Source organism: Gallus gallus, chromosome 1 (genome assembly GCF_016699485.2).
Source record: "Gallus gallus isolate bGalGal1 chromosome 1, bGalGal1.mat.broiler.GRCg7b, whole genome shotgun sequence".
Taxonomy (NCBI): Eukaryota; Metazoa; Chordata; class Aves; order Galliformes; family Phasianidae; genus Gallus; species Gallus gallus.
In genome coordinates this window covers 69,280,763-69,305,034 of record NC_052532.1, presented here as the reverse complement: position 1 = coordinate 69,305,034, position 24,272 = coordinate 69,280,763, and positions in this window count along the sequence as shown.

The following is a 24,272-nucleotide window of genomic DNA, read 5'->3' as shown; positions in this document are numbered from 1 at the left end:
GCTTGTTGCAAGGGAAAAGCACCCATCTTCCGAAGTAATAAAATATCCAACTTTTCTTTCAACTAGTTAACTAAAATTGGGCTGTAAGTGTCTGTAAGCCCCATGCAACAGAAAGGCAGAAAATCACAGGCTGCATTAGGCTGGAAAGGCTGCCTGGTAGCCACCTAGCCCACCATCAACTCAGGCAGCCTTCTGTCTCCTTGTGCTTCCATTAGAAAAGAAGTTGGGAAAGGAATATATCAAAATTAATATCTCCTGACTTCCTGCCAGGTGAGTGCATGAGGGCCTTTTGGTTACATTTTTTGGAGCAGAACTCCTGCAATATTGTGGGAGGACTGGAAGCAAGTTAATTCCCTGCTACCCTTGATTTAATTCCAGGATAACATACGTTGAATTGTAGGAGTTAATTTTCCCAGCTAATATTTTGACATTTCTACAATATGATCAAATTAAAATGGTAATAACTATGTTTGGCTTGTTTATCCTGCAGGATGGCTGAACTTAAGGGGAGGCTAGAGGGTGTATGTTAATTAGTGCTAATTTGCATGATATTAAAGTACTGGTTGCCCAGAAGCCATGAAATACAGCTTAGAATCTTCTTGCTAGGCTGAATTTTAATTCATCCAGATTAACTAAGTATTACATGCGTTAAGAAGGCACTGACTGAAAACACAACTCCAGCTGCACCTGGACTTACATAAGCTCACTTTGGTGTAGCCACACACACACACAGGCATCTGGTAAGGAAACACCCTGACAGCACCTACAGCTCAGTTAAAGGAGCTAATACTGAATGGGAAGCTCTGCTCCAAAGACACGGCCCTTCCACCTGCTTCTGCAGCAATGCTCACATCAATTCACAAAAGAAAGCATATTTTCTTCTCATTACCAACTCTGCACGTTCAGACTCAGGTATGAAAATAAAACAGTGTTCCTTCCTTTTCAAGTTTATTTATGCAGCAGCCTGTGTGGTAAATTAGAGACCTATTAATGGATGTTTCCAACCATCGGACTAAATTGTCAGGCTTTGACACACGTGGTGGTGCTGCTGCTGTAGGCCGTGATAAGTCTGGTAACAGTGCTGCTTTTTCCAACAGGATTGCTCACATACTTGTTTTGGCTATCTTTCCCTCCTTGATTTATTGACTCAGCAGGTGTCCTCTCTGCTAGGAATACACTTTGTCATCATTAGTCATGCAAGTAACGCACAACTCCAGTGATTTAATTAAAAATAAGATCAGAGATTAGAAGAGAAGAATCATAAAACGACAAAGTAACTACCAGCATGACCTCCTTTTGAAGCCAGCGGAAATGTTGGCATGCATACTCAAAGTTAATTCAGGTATTAGAGAAAAAACAGTATCTCAGTTACACACTTGTCCCCCTCCTGAGATACTTGGCTTCTCCAAAGGGTGCTGAAGTCGCCTGATTTCCACTTTAGATCCTACAGATCTGACTGATAGTAGGTGCTCTCAGTTGTCTCACACTCAGAAATGTGCGTATCTAGTTGAAGAGATTATCACCTTTTCTTAGGAAAATGTCTGGCATGGCTGCCCAAGTTTACCCTGGATTTTTGTTTTTTGAGCACATTTTAAAACTTATTTTAAAGCTGAATATACGTAAATTATATCTTTGACCACCACAGTCTGTTTTCTGTCTAGTCTTATCCAATAACCAAGATTTTGTGTATTTTTATCCCTAAATATAGGTTATAATCTGATGCGCAGTTTGTTGTTAAAGATATTACCACTTGTGAAACTATTTTAATCCCATACCCAATATCAATTAGGTCAAGATTAAAACTTGTCATGTAACTCACTTTTCTTAACTGGTTTCATTCTACACGGCCCAAGGTAATAAGCATAATTAGCAAAAATAAGCTTTCCTCTTTGACACTAGCAAACACATGTCCAACAACACAACATCAGTTGATATGGGAATGCAATATTCCAGAGATCAACCGACAGATATTTTAAAAGGTATGTAAAGGTCAGGCTAAACCAAAAGAAACAGCAGAATGTAGAAGACCAAAAAGATGCATGCATCTGTACTGCAAGGCATACACTGGGAAATACAGGAGAGATCAGATCATCGCAGCGCACCGCAAATAAGATTTTAAATCGGCAACTAGTAATTAACAATTAGTATATTTCAATATATAATCTGTTGGACTTAAATGATCCACAAGGAGCTGGAAGTGTGCTAATTGCAGTGTGATTTTAAATATGCTCTATTTTTCAAATTTAGGAAATCCTTTTTATAGAATTACCAAATAACACATGAGTGCATGAACAGTGGCGGATGCGTGTCGTGGTTTAGTTTAGTTTAAAACTTCTGGCAACAGTATTTGGCAACAGTGGTGAATGGCAAGCATTTCATTCTTTAGAAGACCACTTAGCAACAGACCACTAGCACAGAACAAACAAGGCAGTAAATTGCCTTTATTTTTTTGCATCTCATATAGTTAAAAGCAAGTACTAAATACAGGCCACTCCTTTAAAAAGTGCTTTAAGTACAGTGTCATCTCAGACACAGTGTCCCAGCTACATCCTTACTGACTGTACAGAGTCTAAGTCCATTTTCATTAAAATACATATATATTGTCCATATTTTTCCAGACTAGCATTTTCCTTGTCTTAATGACAGCCTTATTTCTAGCAAATAATGGAAATATCAGGAGATATTTAGTCAGAGCCTTTTAAAAGTCATTATCACTTTACAGAGTGCTGACCAAGGCACATTAGAGGTCAGCATCATAAAGCTCTGACTCCTGACGATCCATGATAAACCTACTGCACATCTGATATTTTAAAGCCCATCAAGACAGCCCCAGGAGCATCCTGGGCACCACATCTATCAGGGCCCTGGTTTATTCGGGCAGATCAGCCCCACCTCTGAGCTCCTAGCTCTGGCCAAACCCAAAAGGAAAGGCTGGGCAGGGAGTGAGGAGCAGCAGACACCAACCCAACCAGGTTGTCAGGAGAGGTGTTGGCACCAAGACCAGGGAGAGTAGGGCCAAAGGAAACAAAAGAGCCACTGCTCAAACAAAATGCTGCTGGCAAAGGGCTGAAGGGCAATCCTTGAGAGCTGCCAAACTCTAGCACCACAAGTAAACCTGGCCCCTTTGGACAGCAAAACATGGTAGAAATGTGCTTAAGAGAAAATTCCAGAGCTAAGGAATGCACTACCATCCAAAGCCTATCTTTTTTCACAGGATGCACGGTGAGCAGCAGCTAACAAATATTTGTTTTGAAACTAGTAGCATAGGAAAGCAGATCCTGCTACCTTCAGGTAGGTCAAGTAGTCCTTATGCCTATGCAGTCCCAGTGAAAGTAATTATTCTTTCCAGAAAGCAAAACGTTTCCTTACATGGGAAAGCCAGAATCAAAACCTCGATAATTTTCAAGCACCGCATGTGGACACACACCATCTGCTCTGGAATGAAAAGAAAGGAAGAAAAATAAATAACTAACTAAACAAACCAAAAGGGGTTAACAATGCGGTTGATGAGAAAATGTGTTCCTTTGCCACAGATAACGCAATCAGAGGAGAGGGAAGAGGGCAACTCCTGACGCTTCCCAGCTGCATTGCCAGGTAGGAAACACCTGGCAGCAGTCTGTAGTGACAGTCAAATCAATATTCTCTGTAGATCTTCCCCAGGAAAAAAAAAAGTCATTTGATCTAAGGTATGCAGCCAACATGGAAAATGGTGATGAGATAATGATAAAGTAAGCGTTACTGAGAAGACAGAACGACCTGCAGACGGAGCTGATAGCGTCTCTGATAGAGAAGCTCAGGAACACCAGATAGTGGTGAATCCTCACAATCTGAATAAAGCTGCACGTTGTGAACGTTTACTGATACAAATTGTAGACAAAAGGGCAACAGAGGTTCACAGAAGCAAAAACTTTGCCTGTATTAGATGCATTCCAGCACCGAGAATTAGATGAGTCAGTACTTAATTTGGTATTTAATATTCCATTGGAACATTATAAATGTAAGCGAATGTTGGCATTCAGGGATGCGAGTGCAGAATGAAAGCAAAAATTACTTGTAGCAGAGTGCTGCTAATTTGCACATCATTAATCTTCATGCCTCATAATTCAAATGCACAATAACAGCAGTCTCTCTCTCCGTGTCTCAGCAACAGCTGAAGAACAGTGCTGCACTGTAATCCCAAATTGAGTATGGAGGCAGGGCTGATAATACCAACTACCACAGAAATTACGTAGCACTGCCTGCATAGAGCCACGCTTGTTGCTCATAGAGCTGTGCCTCACTTAAGCCATCTAGACAGATGTTGGGCATCTTCCTTAAGGAGATTTTTCTGTTTTTAAAGCCTGAGACAAGATCATTTACTTGTTCCTGAAAACATGGACTAGTGAATGGGAAATGTCTTCGTCTCTAGTGATCTTTTTGACAAACTTCTGCTTCCTGCTTTGTGGCAGCAGTGTGACTCTCATTCATCCCATGTTGAAAGTGGGGAAGGCCAAAGCACCTGTACAAGTTAGTCTGTGATTCCTTCCAGTGTAAGGGGTGGAAGTGTATATTTTGATTTTCATTACTGCAGAAAATACACAAAAACAGATTAAAAAGGATATTATGAGTCAAAGGAGCAGGCAGTCAAAAGTTGGGATGTATGAAATTGAAGGCAGAGAGGGCAATCTGAATTTATCTCCCTTGTGCATACAGATGAGGATGGTGTCCCTAAATATCTGATCCCAGGCAGTTTTCCCACAAATTACCTTTGAAGGCTGCCTGCATGAGCAACCATCCTGCTTCCCCACCATTGCCTCCAGGCTCAGCGCACACCAATCAGTGCAGTGGTTCAGCTTGGGCTGAACCCAGATCAATTACTTTTCATAGGGGTTTTATGGCACATTACTACCAGTGGTACTGTATCAATTTTTAAATAAATAACCTCCACTCAGTGAATGAATTCAAAAATTAATAATCACACAGAGTCGCCCGACTCCAGCTGATGACTCCAGAGATGCTCAGCATCTCTGCAAATCCAGATCGTAAGGGCCTCAAATGAGGACATATTAACCATCCCTGAAAATCTGGCATTAAAAGACGAAAGGTCTGATCAAAAGATCAGATATAAAGAGACCTGGGCAAGGAACAGTTGTTTGATGATGATGATGATGATGATAATGCTGGTGATGATAATGATGATTATTATGTTTATTATTATATTTTTGTGGCTAGAGCTAGGAGTTGCATACGTAAAATCAGTATTTCTTGGTATACACGAAAAATTTACACGAATATTTTCAAGCAATTACTTTCTTCAGGTCAACTTACACTATTTCAGGGAGAAATGATCTGTTTAATTATTTCAGGGGAAATATTTTGAAAATCTTTTTAATTTCATTTACTATACACCAATTTTTAAACAAAAGTACCATTTCACATTAAGAAGCTAATGCATTTTATCTCAAAATCATGGAAACCAAGGTCTTTCAGTGTTTTGCCACGGGAAAGGACAGAATTCAGGGTGTAAGTACACTACCACAATTAGACAGTCATCTGCTTCACTCACTATCCAACAAATGCACAAGGGTCACATGCATGACTACTTCTTTTGCTCAAGTTCTACATAAGGGGGAAAAACATTCATGGGATTATGATAGCTCTTTTGTAGCTTGCACACAGAAACCAGCATGCTAAATCAGCAAGCTTCCTAAACAAAGGCATTCCGTGACTTTGGGACTTTAGGAGTTTTTGTTCTTAATCCCAATTTGGTGTTTCTCCAATTAGTTGCACCTTTCTGATGAACTCTCCTCTTAACCAGCGTCTTGACTGGTCCTATTGTGAAACAATTTCTGATTTTATGAGTAAAGCTTAAACATGAAACTCAGTATGGACGAAAATAATCACAGTTCCCAACAAACCATAACTGAAGAAGTCTGCATACACCCAGATATCCACCAAAGAAGCTGATGGATACCCGCATCCTTCAGCACAGGTTTCTGATACTCAGACTACTCTCAATGCCTTTGCTGACCACGGAGTCAGTGTGAAAGTAACTGGGGAACAGGCAGATGCAGCTAAAAAAAATTAAGACAAATGTTGCTTACATGCCTACCAAAATAAATATCACAGCCTCTACTTGAACTTCTCTAACCCAACTCAACGTCATCATTCCAAAATTTCAGTGTTCCACAGAAAAAAATAATTTAATCACAGAAAAAATATATGCGGTTTGAATTTATTTATAAAATATTCACTATAATTATATATCTGCTTATGAATATATGTATGTGCATGTATATGCAAATAAACAACAATGAATGACTGTCTATACAAAAATTGCAAAAAAGAGTGTGTCACAGGTTAAACATCAGATTCACTGCCTAACCTGCAGATTAGGAATGTGGTCACCTGAATGACTGTCAGGTTTCACCGGACAGACCATCATGCTGACCACCAGCACCTAAGATTTCTACTGATCGTTGCAACAGTAAGAATAGATTGAGAGTTGAGGTGAAAAAAAGATCCTGAAGCCATCTTCAGATGCCTTGGGCCCCTTGGTTTAGAGTTTCTGATACTGTAATGGTATCTGTTATTACTTAAAATTTTCATTCTTCCTTCCAAGCCATTTCTACACAAAACTGAGAGATCTAAGCCAAGATACTATTTCTGCGGCATGTTTATAAATACTTAATTCCATAAGACAGCAGATTCTGAAAGCACGCCAAAGGACTGTTCTGATTGAGACATAAGGCATCATCATAGAAATATCCCTTTTGCTGTTGAAGCGATTTCTCTGGATTACCAGTGAGTAGATGCCAACAAGTTGGACAAATTCCCATAGCATGGGAGTGAAGTGTTTGAGGTATGCAAAGTTATGCTTCAGCACATGGTCCTACTTAAATATATTCAAAAGGAAGTCCTAGCGATGGAAAGGGATCATTATTGATAGTACTGCAGTGATAGTAACTCCTCATCACGTGTTGAATACAAGTAATACTTTTCACTTTAATCCAAATTATATGAAAATTAGAAACCTGAAAACAGATGCCTGTGAACTGAATGCAAATAGTTTCTGATGGCACCTGAAAATCTCAAAAAAGAGCAGGAAAGAGCAATTCAAACTCCACTAAGATTCTGAAGTTCATCCATTTTACAAGCTAAGCAAACTGAAGTACCTGAGGTGGGCATTTTTTCAATAATTTACTGCAAATTAGTAGAGAAACCGGACAGAACTCTGTCCCTAAGCCCTTGAAAATGCACATGCTTTGAGGCAGGACTTTTATTATATCCTTCACACTATAGCAGATAAGCACTGGAGAAAAAAAGAACCAGATAGACAGAATCCTTGGATAATCGGCTTTGATTATGGCTGGATCCCTTTCACTTTCACCTCTGCTAATACGATAGCGAATGAGTGTAGAAGTCTATTTTAAACTGATAGAGAAAATATCTATTTGCATGAGAAATATGATGAAATAATGTCATTAGCTCAGCTATAGAAAGTGATTGTGATTCCAGGCACATTTCACCCCCACTCCCAAGGTGTTGTTTTTCTCTATAAAACAGTTCTACTTTTCTGTTGCATTACCAAAAAATAAAAAATGAATACATGTGAATAAAGGGTTACACCACTGTAAGGCCTTGAAGTATCTTGTAGTAATCCACCTCAAAATGCCACATCCACTAAATCAGTTGTATTTTCATAATTAAATAGTCAAACAGGAAATTTCATTCTTAATGAAAACAGTCCCCTACAACCAATTCTTTTGTCTTTCAGGTGTTCAAAGCAATTCTGGTCCCATTATGTAATTTAATATTTCCAATTACCTTTCATTATTCTGAGAATATGTATTTTGTATCTCCTCCCCTCCTAGAGTCTCAGTTGAAGCACAGTCTCCTGTGAAGCAGGAATGAAATTTGTGACCAAGTTTTGAAGAAATTCAGATAGAGGCTGGGCTCATTTCTTATGAAAAATTTATCTATGCATATGTATATGGTAGGCCCAAGAAAAACCATAACGCGTGTAAAATAACTGAAGACAAGCAGCAAAGAACTCCAAAGAGGAGTGTGTGTGTAAATCTATTACACTGTGAAATCCTAGACACACACCATTTTCAGCAAAGAAAAGCCCTGGAATAAGCTCAGTGAGTAGAAGGTAGGTGTTTTGAGCATCTCTACTTAAAGAAAAAAAGTGTGGGTAGGATACAAAATGGGTGCAACTCAGAAGGTAGAGGGCAAAGTAGGCGTAATAGTATTCTGTCTACAACAGGCTGCTAATAAGTACCATGAGGGCACACTGCTGGCTCATTGTCAATGTGTTGTCAACCAGGACACCCAGGTCCTTCTCCATAGAATTCTTCTCCAGCAGGTCAGTCCTTAACCTGTCCTGACGCATGCAGTTTTTCCTCCCCACGTATAGGATTCTGAGTTTGCCATTGTTGAAACTGCTCGGTTTCCCCTCTGCCCAATTCTCAAGCCTGTCCAGGTCTCGCTGGTGCGTCAGCTACCCCTCCCAGATTCATACCATCAGCAAACTTGCTGAGGATACATTCCATCCCTTCATCCATGTCGCTGATGAAGATGTTAAACAAAAGCAGATTCAATACCAATCCCTGGGTAACACCGCTAGCTACAGGCCTACAACTAGACTACGTGCCTTTAAAGATCATCTAGTTCCAACTCCCCTGCCATGGGCAGGGACACCTTCCCCTAGATCAAGTTTCTCAGACTCATTAAACCTGAACAGTTCCAGGGATGGGGACAACCATAACCTCTCTGGGCAATCCATTTCAGCATCTAACTACCTTAAGAGTAAGAAATTTCTTCCTTATGTCTGATCTAAGTCTGCTCCCTTTTTAGTTTAAGACTGTTACTCCCTGCCCTCTCATTTCACACTCTAGTAGAGCTCCTTTTAAGTACTGAAAGGCCACAATGAGGTCTCACTAGAACCTTCTCTACTCCAGACTGAATAACCCCAGCTCTCTCAGCCTCTCTCCATAGAAGAGGTACTCCAGTCCTCTGATCATTCTCATGGCCTCCTCTACTGTCTTGGCCATACAGCCAATTTATTATCCACTGAAAAGTCCATCCATCAAATCTAAATCCCCAGATCTTCCTTTTCTTGAAAATTGATGTTTCTCCTTTTCCAGTCGCTGAGTGCTTGGACATTGGTCAATGGGTGGCAAGCATCACTTACACTGTGCATCACTTGTTTTGTAAATATATATATATATATATATAATTATCATTACTACTATTATTTTCCTTTTCTCTTCATTATTTTATCTCAACTCATGAGTTCTACTTTTTCCTAATGTTTTCCTATGTTTTCCTAATTCTCTCCCTCATCCCCCTGGGAGGGAGGAACAAGGAAACAACTGTGTGGTGCTGAGCTGTTGCAGGATTAAACCACAACATAACTTAATCTGCCAGTTCCCTCATGACCCTGTAATGCATCTCTTTGGGTCTGGAGGGCCTGTGCACATTTGGGTTCCTCAGACAGTCTTGAGCCTGACCTTCTCCTTCAGTGGATGGGACTTCATTTCCCATCTCTACCTTGAGATGTGACTTGGAACATGTAGAACAGCCAACTGCCAGTAAAGACAGAGGCAAAATTACTCAGTACCTCAGCCTTTTCCACTCATAGCTGGATTCCCTGCTTATCGAGGGCAGTGGTTTCCTTTACCTTTCTTTGCTGCCTCTAGAAACCGTTCTTGTGATTCTTTACATCCCTAGCCAAGTTTAGTTCTAGCTGTGTCCTGACTTTCATAATCTGATCCTTATACTGCTGGGTCACATCCCTCTAATCTTCATAAGATGTATGTCCCTGCCTCCACTGCCTCTGCATTTCCCTTTTCCCTGCTTTAGTTTGGTTCCAGATTAGCCTGGTTATACAGGATGGACCTCACCTAGTCTTCCCACCACACCTAGAACCATCTCCAAGCACTGTCAGTTCAGCCCTGCTAATTCCCTGGAGGCCAGCGTCTCTATACAGGTGGCCCAAGGAGGGGAGGGGGTTGCAAGTGTAAAAATTCAGTTCCTTGTATTGAGCACCTGGATCATGAATGGGGCAGGCAGTGAGAGAAGGGTTTTTCATTTGAGAGAGAGGAAGAGAGGAGACAATTTCCTTTTCACAGACAAACATAGCATTTCAAGTAAGCTATTCTTCAGAAGTCATCATTAAAACAGTCACATTTCTGTGACACTACCTGTAAAGAATTTTTTCTTTTCCAATGATTTATAGCTAGCTTATGTATTTGTGACATAACACTTCCATTTGCTGTGCTCCAAGTGGCTTATGGCTTTGTTCTTTTGTTTTTCAGTGCTTTACCACCAACTGATATAGAAAGCAGTTTGCAACAGGAGGGTAGAAGAAGCAAGCTGCAGCTTAAAAAGCAGCCAGATAAACCATTTTGTATCCAGCCATAAATCCAAGAATATTCTTTCTTTCCCCACTCCATTATAAAATGGAAATATTCTTACTATCATCTACTGACCACAAAAGGTGCACTTTGGGTCAGGCTTCCTGCTTTTCTGAAGTATGACAGCATGCTTTTGCTTCACCACATCCAGACCTCCAGCAGAGCACTCATTTTATGATTCAAAAACAATTTTCCAGCCTAATCACAAGATTGTAGGAAGATCTATGTGTATGACCAGTTCCAGATATACTGGCTTTTCCCTTTACGTTTAAACAAGCATGGCTATACGAAGTCCAATGATAGATAGCTGTGTAGCCAGCCATCCTCTGAAGCTGGCTGCACACAGCACTGCTCATCACTGCTTTCTAAAGGAAAAGGTTTTTAGGCTTTCTACAGTCTTAAAAAAAACCTGAAGGCACATGTGGGGAGGGCTCTGAGATCAATGCCTACTATGCTGCTTCTGTTGCACTTGAAGTATCTGTTTCTTTCCTTTACAGACAGTCACCCTGGCACCTTCCTGTCATGAAACATTAATCCCATGTTGATCTGTCTCTTGCAGGGATTTTATCCTGCAGGGCAATGCTGTGATCCAAGTGCCTCCCAGAAATAAATCTGTGGCAATCAGCAAGGCCCCCAGTGTGGTCTATGTGGTGTTCACTGCTGCTCATGTATTGGTGTAGGATTGAGGCTCGGGTAGAGGAAATAACCTTAGCATCCACTTCCTTTCCATTTGAAGAGGTCTCTGCCTATTTCAGTTGATTAGAGTTTTGCAGAGGAGAGCCTATATCAATATCAATGCTGATGTCATTTGTACCACATGGCATAGGGGTCAGGAAGTATAGTCAGACAGTTCCCATACAGTTAATGCAGTGAAAATATTCCTGCAGAATGTGAAACACGCCAGGAATTTGTGCTTGGGCAACCCCTGGGTGACATGGTTAATTTCTTTTTTAATGAGATAGTTGGTTACTGGAGAGAGCTACTGAAAGCAGGGTCTACCTCAAGGCAATTAATACCATCGGGAGTCTTTAAATAACGTAAAACTCCATTAAACTACAAGTGCCTCTGTCCTTCCTGGATAAGACTGTGCAAACCTCTTCCAGCAGAGTCATCTCTCTCCTTCAGATCTGGGGACGAGGCACAAAACCTCAACCTGTCATCCATACAGACTTTCTTAGAAAAGCTACAAGCTACAAAGCTACTATCTTATCCATTCTCTAGCATGAGTTTTTGACAATTTTAACTATCATATATTAACTGATGATATTAACTGATGATAACTATCTTCAGATGAAGCCATTTCAATTACCAATTCCATTTTCCCCAAGCAAATAAACGTAAGGAGAGCCAGGATGGAAGCAGAGGAATATAAACCCTTGTTCTAGAGGTACCACAGCACCCAGGGCTGGAATACGTACAGAGGAAGAAGGATTTGCAGAGGTACAAAGGAAGCAAGATGCTCCTCTCTGGCCCCAAATCAGCCCTAGGACAGGCTCAGGACTACGGCATCCCTGTCAGACCTCTCCTGTCACATCCACACTTCTTTCTCTGCTCCTAGTCTGCCAACAGCACTGAGCAGGAAGGACAAGACAAAAAGAGGCAAAAAATAATAAACTGTAACCAGATTCTGCTTATTAGTGTATGTATTTGCATGATCTAAAATCAGATGCAAAGTTTAAATTGGAGGATAAAAGATTTGTTATCAAAAAACACACAAACAGAATCCTAGAATCATACACAGACTCATAGAATTATTAAGGTTGGAAAAGACCTCCATGATCATGAAGTCCAGCTGTCCACCACAAATATTTCCCCACTAAACCATGTCCCTAAGTACCACATCTACCTTTTCTTTAAGCAGCTCCAGGGACAGTGACTCCATCACTTCCCCAGGCAGCCTGTTCTAGTGCCTCACCACTCTTTCAGAGAAGAAATTCATCCTAAAATCCAACATGAACCTCCCCTGACATAACTTGAGGCCATTCCCTCTTGTCCTATCACTAGTTACCCAGCAGAAGAGGATAACCTCACCTCACAGTACCTAAGAGGCTAATCTAACCTCACAGCCTGCTTTAAGGTAGTTGTGGAGGGCAATTAGGTCCTCCTTGAGCCTCTTCCTCTCCAGACTAAACAATCCCAGCTCCCTCAGCTGCTTCTCATAAGACCTGTGCTCCAGACCCCTCACCAGCTTTGTTGCCCTTCTCTGGACACACACCAGGGCCTCGATGTCTTTCCTGAGGGGCCCAAAACAGAACATAGTCAAGGTGCAGCCTCACCAGGGTTGAGTATAGGGGAACAATCACCTCCCTGTTCCCGCTGGCTACACTATTTCTGATGCAAGTCAGGATGCCATTGGCCTTCTTGGCCACCTGGGCACACTGCTGGCTCATATTCAGCCAAGCATCAACCAACACCCCCAGATTCTCTTCCTCCACACAGTCTTCCAGCCACTCTGCCCCAAACCTGTAGTGTTGCCTGGAGTTGTTGTGATCATAGAAAAAGATCAGGTTGATTAAGCAGGACCTACCTTTCATGGTAGGGTGTGATCCCCCACTCAAGATGATCTGCTCCATAACCTTCCCCAGCACAGAGGTCAGACTGACAGGCCTGCAGTTCCGTAGATCCTTATTATCACCCTTGTTGTATAAGGACGTCACATTCTCAAGTCTCCAATATTCTGGGATCTCTCCAATTGACCAGGACCATAATGTCATTAGACTTTCAGTGAGAAAGTTTCCCTCCAATTCATTTCTTTTTTTTAATAGCAAGCCTTTGGGGTACCTTTTATGAGCAGATAAGCACAGAAATTTCAGATAGAAATTACTGAGAGCAAGTTGCTAACACTATTATTTTTTCTAGATCCATTATCTGAGATTTGCTCTCATGTAAGCCCCATCTATTTGAGGCAATCCTTGAATATGTATTAAAAAAAAAAATCAAAATCAATAATTACTTCAAAGTTGTTTTGTTTTGTTTTTCTAATTTTAAGAGAATATGGGGATCACACCATCACAATGACTTCTTCCATGGTAATTTTCAGGAACACATCTGAGACACTGGTAAAAAGGAGAAAGGTGGCCTTAAAAATAATCCACATACAGTAACAATAGGCTTGCTTAGACCTCACAGTATTTCCAGCCCTATTGATTTGCCAGGCTTGAAACCCTCAGCAGATTGCAGAACTTTCTACCTCAGTCTTTATTACAACAGTTGGGCTGGCTTCGCTTCTCGTGTGCAGAGAGGTTGATTTCATAGGCAAACAACGTTTGCTTTGAGAGATTCATGATATTGCATGCACCAGGGCACAAGCCACTCTTCCATCTCTGATGAGATGGAGATTTTACCCAAATATAGCTGTCCCCTAAGCATCTAACAATGAATCACTTTAAAGCAATTCTGTTATTGTTTTACATTAGCACTATTTTTCATTTCATTTTTCTTTTCAGATAAAAGGGTGTATTTGCCTCAACTTGTGATTACTACAATTCATGGATCTGCATCTACGTATAATCTTTACAGTAAACTTGGTATCTCTCCCCCACCCCGAGGAATTTTCTTTAGTCTTACATGCAATTGCTCAGATTCTCACCTCACATAGCTGAAAATGATTACTGAAATGTCTTATGTACTGGTTTATTCATTATTAGTCTTCAATTTCAGTTAGACACTTTGAAATGGGATTTCACAAAGAACTTAGCATATAGAAAGACAGATGATTGCACATACACATAGCCAGTCACGATGTCACATAATACAGGATACCTGAGAAAGAACATTTTATAATTAACAGAACCTGAAATAACATGGACGGTAAGTTACTTGACCTGTTTCTCTGTGTGCCCATTGAGACTCCAGAGGGTGGAAGACTGCAGCTGCTTTCTCACCCAGAGAACTCCCATCCCATGCAGACACATCCCACCAGGGAGCTCTCCAAGATGAGGTCTGCACGGACACACCAGCAGCAGATTGAAGGCACTACTTCTTAGTGGAGCTCATCGTTTGGGTGCTGCTTCTCATTCACCATGTACTGAGGATACACTGCTGAACACAGCCTGGAGAATGCTACTCAGGGCTGCTCACCACCTCCATGCCTCATGCTCTCCACCTTCATGACCCTCACCACCAACCCAAAACACTGCTGGGCCTCCCCAGCTGCTCTTGCCCCAGGGCAGGGCAAAGGGACCACCCTGCGCGTACATCAAGTGTCTTCTCCAGCACATTCTTTGCTACAGAAAAATTGATCTGGTTTGCAAAGCACCTTCCCTTAAAAGAAGAAAAATCCTTATTCGAGGGCAACAGGCAAAAGCAACTGTTAAAAAACATTCTCGCAGACAGATAAGTATGAAATTAAACCAGCAGCAATTGGCTTACTAGAGCTGTCAAATCACAGAAATAAAACTTTTGGAGAGGAACACACCTCCAGCTATTAGTTAATTTTCCAGTACACTAAGAAAGGCTATTTGCTGATGGATTTTGCTGTGTTTGATATTCAGACAGTTAAAAACCATTCCCCTTCCTTTGGAAGCACTAGTTGTCTACAGCCATTTCTCCAAAGAAAATGCAAACAAGATTTCCACAAACTGTTTGCTTCAGCAGCCCAATACACAATTAATTCTTAAACCACTAATACAGGATTTGCTGCTGCGCTCAGATGAGAGGAAATCCAAGATATTGAAGAGTAACAAGGAAACATCCTTGTTCATGCCCAATACCCTTCACTACATGCAAATGTGGCTAAGTACGTGAATAGTCTGCAGCTGAAAAGTCAGCACAAAAGTCTGCACTTAATCAAAAATAGCTTATGAGCAAAATTGAAGTGAACGTTTTGTGCTGTTACTAGGATTGCAGATTGAACGTCTCTTGGTTTGGCTGGCTCCAAGCCAGCAACAAACGGATTTTCTAGAGCCGCAAGGTTTATAACAGATTTTGTCCCAGAGGAAAGTTGTGAGGAGGAGGTGGGATCACCTCCAGCGCCCACGCCAGCAGCTCCCCCCCTTCGCAGGTAAGCATGCAGGTTCCACACTCATCCCACGTTTGCTTCCATTTGTGTCGAACGGATGGAGTCTGTCACTCTCACAAGTGTTCTGTGACGGTCCTGTTTGGCCTGGGAGCTGCTCTGGAAGACATCCAGACAACATCCCTCTGAATGACAGACTACATATTTTGAAAAGGATATTCCGAAGTGCTCTAATTTATCTTTACTCCCACTACATTCACAGTTAAGTCAATGGTAGGTGTCTTAAAAAAAAAAAAAAAACACCACATCTCCAGGACCCAGAAAGTGTAAATTTTGGACAATGACAGTTCTTCTTCTGGACAGAGGGACAACAGGAGTCACTGCACATTCCAGTGTCTCCTCCATCTCCTGTTGCACATGGCTACATCTTAGAGACTTCCCTCTCTTCTGCCTCTCTTCTGCCATAATCACAACTCCTGTGTAGAGTTGACTGTGAATCGCTACCCTTATGTGCTGGCAGCATTTCACACCCAGTTTCTGCAGGAGTAAGCTCACACAAAGCAAGGTAGTGAGAAGTCCGAGAATGGAGAATTTTCCAGTACATTAAGGTCATTTGCTGATGGATTTTGCCATGTGTGATTATAAATGAGTTTCAAACTCCCTTTCGAAGTACTGGCTGTCTGCAATCATTTCCCCAAATGATGCTGTCATGAGCACACTGTGTAAAATTCAGCTTATATAAGGTATGACTGTGGCAAAGGCTCAGATGAGACACCTTTCTTGGGCCCTGGCCAGCATAAGCAGAACAAGGTGAGGACCTTAGAAGCAGATACAAGTGGACATTAAAGCAGACTGTGCTTGGCTGACAGGTCACTAACCCATTGCTCTAAGGGAAGGTTGTGTTTAAGGTTCCCAAGCACGCAGCTTGTTTCTGCTGGGTCAATATTTAGGCAGGTTTCTTGCCTGTATCATTGCATCCTGCACAATTGCTATCTCCTTTGAGAAGAAAATGCAAAAAAACTGTAAAATTGCTATGAAGATACAGATCTTTTTTATATCCCAGTAAAGCATCTAAAACATACATGTGAGTGCTTTTGAACTGACAGCAGCTTCCTCAAGATGTTCTGCCTCACATGCTTGTCAGGTTCATAGAGGTTCACTCTGCACCTGCCGCCTTATTCCTTCCTTTGCACTCCCAAGCACTGAGGATATGTGGAAGGGGGTTCTTGCTGTTGGGGCCAAGGCATTGGTCTCATCCCCTTTTCCTTGCCTCTCCCTCATGTCTTCCAGCCTCCCTCTCAGTCACAGCTGAGCATCTTCCTCCTCCAGACCACCTGTGTCCCTTACTCTCCTCTTCCAGGTAAGACATCCCACAGCCCTTAAGTCCACTGCCTTCATTGTCATACCACAGCTCATGTCTGCAATAGATGTCTGCTGCTCCTCACACACTTTATCCTCAGAGAAATAATTATTATCTCCACTAATCCACACAACCGTAGGCTTTGGGCAGCTTCTCCATCCCTGGAAATCCTAAGAGATGGCAACGACCACAGTAAAGAAGTGAAGAAAAAGGCAGTCCCTTCACACCACTGGTGATAACAAGAAATGGCATTCAGGCTGAACGAAAGAAAAACAGCATGATTAATAACAAAGGCATGGTAAAACCATGCCAGCTGACAACAGTCTAGTCTGTCGTCTGGCTGGATTTGCATGGAGGGAACCTGCTGTTGTCTGTCTTGGAAAAACTCAGAGGCCTGTAGGAATTGGGTGTAGCAAGGATTCCAGCACACCTCCTCCTTTTCCCATCCTTATCCTTTCCAACACAAGTGTTACCTCTCACCTGCAGATATGTCACAGCACCTGACAGCATGACAGCCACTGCTTTGGACAAGTAGTGGCTGAACAAGTGATTTGCAGAACAAAAAGGATGAGCTTTTAGGGCTCACGCTGAGGAACTACGGGTGATATTACTGTTTTCATTGTCTCAGCATTTGGCACAAATGAATATAAAAAAGACACACGCCTCAGCAAACGGGTTTAACATACAAGGTATGCAACAAGGGAACAAAATGTGAAAGGTATACTAATTCACATTTTATGGTATTTTTAAAGAAGAAATCCACTTTAAAGATGTTATGACTTCCTCTTGGTGTCACATACAACCACAGTCTGCAAATCTTTAAGCTCCTCAGATTCCATCTGCAAACACCATACTGCAAACCAACCTCAGCACCAGGACGACAAGCAGGTGACTTGATAGGAACTTCAGATTGTCACCCATCTGACAGAGCTAATAGAAGACCGCAAGAGGCAAAAATGCTTTGATGTGCTTGCTGGGCACAGCAGACCAGTCCAGGTGACAGTCATCTCAACCAAGTACTTCCATCTGGATTACATTATGGTGTTTTCAAGAACTGTTTTAGAGAAGAGATAACATGCAATGACACACACAGAAAGATCTGAATAAGCCAGTCTGTCCTGGGATCTCTTAGCAGTATGATCATCCATGCTCACTATCATCAAACTGTACACATAGACTTCTTTATTATTAGTTTAACATCCACGTATGCTTAGCTCTTATGGGTTATTGAACCTGTGTGAACATACTTGGTGCCAAATCTAATATACCATCCTGTACAGACATTAGGGGTTGTAGAAATAGTATCTTTTTCAGTAAAGTCTGAGATCTTTTTATGTCACTCTCACTTCAGTATAGAAGGGAGGAACTATTTCAAAGCATATATAAAAAGATCATCAAAATACAATTTTGTACCAACTGGGAGGAGATTGTGGCTTTGGAACATGAATCAAATGTATGGATTTCAGACTACTTTTTCTATTCACACTCTCAAGACTCTCCCCACCTCCACTCACGAGCACAAGTAGGGACACAACTTGTAACATTCTTTTATTATTTAAGAAACTTTTGGTATAGCAGATGACATAAAATGTGTTAGCTGCCTACTTTTGCACAGAGGCGCTATGAACTTCAGTAACATACCATGAGCTGAATTAAATTGTCTGCCAAAAGCAAGCAAACTTTTCCAGACAATCTGTTATTTGACACACTGCAACCAGCAGAGCCTGTTGTACCATCTGCTCTACATAAAGTGCATGGTAGATGTTTTACACGGTTTCTAGACGTAGCAAAGAGCCAGAGTCAACACTTCTACAGTGGGGATCCCCTGTAAGAATTTTATCAACAAGTCTTGCCCTTTCAGCTTCGTGTCCTGGAAAATCTCTTTCCATGTAGACTTCCTTGCCCTTCCTTACAGAATCTGTACCCTCAGGAGAACCAAAACCTGTTTGATAGCATATCCCAGTAGTAGTCTCCTGAGTAACCTTAAGGACTATAAAAGCAGTGACAACAAACTTGTGGCTCTTCAAACTCTGTAAGGATACAAGCTTCACAGAATCATAGAATCTTAGAATTACTCAGGTTGGAAAGGACCTCAAAGATCATCAAGTCCAACCGCAGCCTAACCATAGTACCCTAACTCTAACAACCCTCTGCTAAATCATATCTCTGAGCACCACATCCAAACAGCTCTTAAGCACATCCAGGGATGGTGACTCAACCACCTCCCTGGGGAGCCTATTCCAGTGTTTAATCATCCTTTCTGTAAAGAAACTACCCACAGGTAGTTGTGTAGGAAATTACATGCTTGGATTTCTCTCACCTGCAACACTCTAATTTGGAGGAATCTTGGTGTGAGAGCTGTAATCCCCTTTTCTGCACTGTAATTGTCCCAGTAATAACCTCAAAGCTGTGCCATAGAGATGTCCAGCCTTCTATCACTGATTGCTATTTATAAAGGCCCTTGTCATTACAAGACTTCTTGCACAGAAACATGGAAAAAAATCTGCAGAGTGCACACAGTAAACTGGAGGTGCCTTGGCTCTGAGGTACACTCTACACATACCTAATCCTACTTGCACGCTGCAAACCCGACGTTTCCAGAAGTTGCACTATGACACATAATAATGCAGCATAGGGTATATTCCCATCAGTGCCAAGTGGGAGACTAGCATCCAGAAATCTCACACACGATCACAAAAAATCCTGTATACAACAGCTGCGTGAAAGGAGTCCAATCTGCTGGAGTCCTCAAACATCCAGGATTTTTCAAAACCTTCCTATTCAGCATCTTCCTGCCAAAAAGAGAACACATCCAAGAAGCCTACATATACACACGCATATGCTAGCTGCCTTGCATCAGAAAGTAAAACAGGGATGGAAAATTAGTTTGTTATCAGGGTCTGGACGTACTTCTACGTCCCTCATGTACTGGGTGCGTCAAAATGCTATGACTTACACCTTTGTGGTTCGTGTGTATGTGTGTGTGTGTGTGTGTCTGTTAGAGGAAGGATAAAGGAATTCTTTTTGCATATCACTGAGAAACATTTTAAATTCTTATACACAGCAGCCAGGTGGTGTTTCCAGAAATTTTTTCACGGCTTTTTTTGCATTGCAAATGTGACTTCTCCAGAAAATACCTTCCCAGGGACATCTCAGCAGTGCTGAGAAGGGAGAGGGAAAGGAGCAGGCATTGCCAAAAGGCAGCTGTGTGACCAACCCAAGCAATTAGCACCAGAGGCCACAAGAGAGAAGAAAATTGGGGAACAAAAAGTCAGAGTGCTAAAGTACTGAAATAAGAAAGAGGAACACACAGAAAAGTCATATGCTAGAAGGAAGCTGTAATTTGAGGTTTTGTTGTTTGTTTTACATGATTTTAGTTGGGCTGTTTGCAGAATAACCTGACAAAATGCATAGACCTCGTTTCACTAAGATGCCCTTATTACTGTGACAGCATCATAACTTAATGAGTTCAAAAATCACTGCAATTACATGCAGAGGTGAAACTGCACTAGAAATACATTTCGTTGGATTTTATTTAAGACTGTACAATAGGCTTATAATATTGTTTCTAGTAGAAACATCCATGCTAAGAGACACCTTGAAAATTGTGGCTTTTTGACTCTATACACTGTATTTCTCTCAGCTTTTGTCCCTAGAAGCCTGACTAGCATTGTGCATACAGAGTTGAAAATATTTCTGATGTTCTCTGGCCTGGGACTGGCAATTGGCTATGCAACAGGTGGGCCAGAACAACATCCAGGCCCAGGGACAAACTGAAAGTATGAGCTGCAATTTAGAATCTAGAGACTGATCGTCCTGGCAGAAATGGGATGTCTGAATGCGAGGGTTGACATTTTGCATTAAAATAAAATGCTTCCCCTACGGAAAAAGTATTCTTTAAACACAGAAGAAGAGGGAGTTAACTGGCAAAGGGATGAACAATGGAGAAAGAAACATATTTGCAGCACACCACAGACATTTTATTTCTTATGTTTCAAGTCTCCATTTTTCTATCAAGGGCACAACTCTACAGTTGGGCTCCATTTCCCATGAGAAATGAAGCCATTCAACTGCTGTGGAGCCCCTCAATAAGGAGGAGAGCCCAGTGTAGGCTGCAGCTCTCCGGAGCAGATAAAACCTGATGAGCACCTGTGATATAAGTAGAGAGCATGAAGCAACTCAGCAGCAGTTCCCCCAGAATTATATGAGAGGAAGGTTTTAAGACCCAAATTGAGCTATTTCCCGCCTAAGCAACCAGCCATTCTGCTATAGATGAAATTCATCAGTCTTCGACCAAGATCCTCCCTTCTCCTCTAATACGTATCTGCTATCTTATATTGCTTCATCAGCTACCTGATGAGATATGTGAAATCAGTACAGCCTGAGAAAGGACATCAGTGGATAAAGTTTGAAAACTGTAATTGAAGCTGGGCCAGAAAGGCTTAGGCATCTCCTCTTGTCATGGCACAGAGGGAAAAGGCTTATAAATCTGGAAGCACCATGGGGAAGATTCACTGGCAAGAGGTGCCCAGATGCACTGTTTTATTTGATTAGAAGTGCTAAAGAAACAGAGATGTAGGGTTTTTATTTAAAAAATCCAGAAAATACAACTGACGGGCAGAGAAGATGAGGGGAGAGGCCATCCCAGCCTACAGTATTGCTCTCTTGGTCTGGTCTTCATTAGTCTCAAAATATGCCTCTCCGTATTTTATTCTTTGCGTCCTGCTAACCTTGTCACAATCCTAGCAGATTTAGAGTAGCACAGAAAGCCTATCCATCTCCCCAGCAAGTAGATGGCCTTAGTAGATGTACACTATTTTGTTTGCTGTAGCCTGCAAAGTAACAGTTTCACCTCTTCTTTCTCGCAGTATTAATTGACTAGGAAAAAAAAAATACCAAGCATGTGAAAACTGACAATGGCTTTTATTCTTTGGGGAGGTTTTAGATGCCTGAAAGAGCAGCAAGATCTCTTCACACACATGCACACACCCTTTATGCTCACAGAGAAGAATTTGAATTAGCTGCTTTCACGGTTTGAAAGCTTAATTGCTGAAGAGACTTTTGGAATTGACTGTGGGGATGTCTCCCTGGAAGACGCAGCACAATAGAAATCACAGAAAGAAAATAAGAGGAGGGAAAGAAGCAGAAGGAGAAGACAGACATGAAAAATAGGCACTCCTCAAGAGCATACAGGTACTGCTCCTTTCCACCAGCAGCATTTAGGGACTGTCAGTGATTTCTTTCTGAAGTGCAACTGCCTGCTTCCCAGTAAGGCCTACCAGCAAGGTCCCCATCAGAGAGTTCTACCCACCCAAAGGCATGAAGAAATGGCCACGTAGCCCTGCAGGAGGAGAGGCCCAGACCCCAGGGACGGAGCTCCAGCTTGCTGTCTCAGGTCTACAGTCTGATCCCATGCCTCAAACTGTTGTGCGTCTGCTACTTCCCTTCTGTCATCATGGTAACTGCCCTCACACCTGCTCTTCTTTCCACAGACCCTCACCACTTCATGTCTGGTGAAACATCTTTATAGATGACCTATACTCTAGGCAGAATACATCAGAAAGACAGGATAACAGAAGAATGAAATCAAGCAGGAGTCAAAGCACTTCAGACCTCTTCCAGTTCTCAGCCTTGTTACACGGCTGCAAGTCACATACCTTTGAGACAAGGACAGCACGAGAAGCTCCTGCAGGACACTCCTCCGGCCTAGAAACACCCAGACAAAACATTGGCTATTTAGAAAAGAAACAGACTGTATTTTCTTCCCCAGAAGCAGTTTGACACAGCCAGTAAATGACCCCATCAGAAAGCTGAAGTTACTGCAGGTAAACTTGCTTGCCTAGCACAGGGAAAGGCAATAGCAAATAATCAGTTCTAAATCACCCAAGAAAGAGCGATGGTCACAAGCCAGTTAAAGAAAGAAGGAGCCTCTTACCCATCCTAAGGATCAGGACTCACCAAATACTCCAATAGGAGGGATCTCCAGGTAGAGATCCTTCCCTTTGGCAGCCAGCCCCTAAACGAGGCTTAGGGAGGGGTGGAACCTGGAATTGTTTTCATCGGTGCTCCCAGAGCTGGCTGTGTCCCTTCACCAGGTGCTCCATCACTGGCTCAGGCAGTGACGTAGCAATCCCCATACACCTAGCTACAGGCACTATAAGAAACCCAATACCTTAATAGTCTACTATGCTTTTCCATCAGAAATGGCTTACTGTCTAGGACTTAAACACAAACATGGTAAACTTGATTATGTCAATGAAATGGTTTGTACAGACAGCTTAGTTCATTCAAAATATCATAGTTTATTTGCCAGCTTAAACAGTGAGCAGCTTTATTTTTCATTATCTTATACTTCTAACATGAAAGAAGAAACAAGATATTTTGATGTAAGGCAAAAATAACATCTAAGAACAATACTACATATTCCCATTTTCTCCAGCTTCATACTGTTGGAATAATCTCCATCAATCTGTTTTTACAATTTAGACTATGCAAAGTCTGTGACTATACCTCAAATGTAAATAGTGTATACTTGAGTATTCCACACTGGTCTATGAAATGGGTGCCTGCATGATGGATTAGTAATATTCCGCAGTGTGTTTCAGGAATCAAACATGGGCTCTTTATCAAAGCATTCAGAGATGTCAAGAGTGTTATAAATTGGCTCACTGCATTAAAAAAAAAAAAAAAAAAGATTAAAATGTTTATATTCGATCTTGCAGTATTTTTGATTCAGGTACATTTGCTGTCATTTTTTTCCCTGGAATATTTTCAAATGAACGACTTGTTTATAGCAGGGCTTAGACAAACGGATGTTGGGAAGAACATACAACCCCTTCTTCTATTAAATACCATGAACCGAACTTCTCCCGATGGGAATCTGCAGAAACACAAGCACCAGATTTACTTATACCAGAGGAGCAGACCATAAAACTCTGAGCATGCCAAGAAAAATCTGTGTTTCCTTGAGCCCTGATAACCACCCAGCTGGGCAGCACCAATTCATCCCACACCACAGCCCAGAGGCTGTACAAAAGCCATACACTGGAAACCACTTGTGGTCACCAGCAGCAGGGAGGAGATTCAGGTTAAGCTCCCCAGTGGAGGAGGTTGTGCTGCATCGCGTCCTGCCCACAGGCACTCCTGCCTCCTGCTCCTGCCCTCCATCAACAACATCCCTGTTTTATTTGCCCAGTAATGACTTACTGCACAATTTGCTTGCAAAGTTACAGCCTCAGCAGAAGGGATCTGCAAAGCAAGAACAAACTTTAAGGTTTCCCAGCCAATTGTTTGAGTCCCATTAAGGAATAAAGCGAGACATAAGAGAATTGCACATGAAAGAACAAGTATTTCTCACTTAAATCTTTTGAAATAGCAAATACCACTTTTGCTAGGGAAGCAACTTGATCTTGCAGTTCATTGGCAACACACATTGGATTTTTCTCTGTGAAGACATAATGAGATTATTATTAGCGCAAAAGGGATTACGTTCACAGCAGTTTGCAGAATGCTTTCCTTTAGCTGCTGTGCGTTATTACCACTTTCAAAGGAAGGA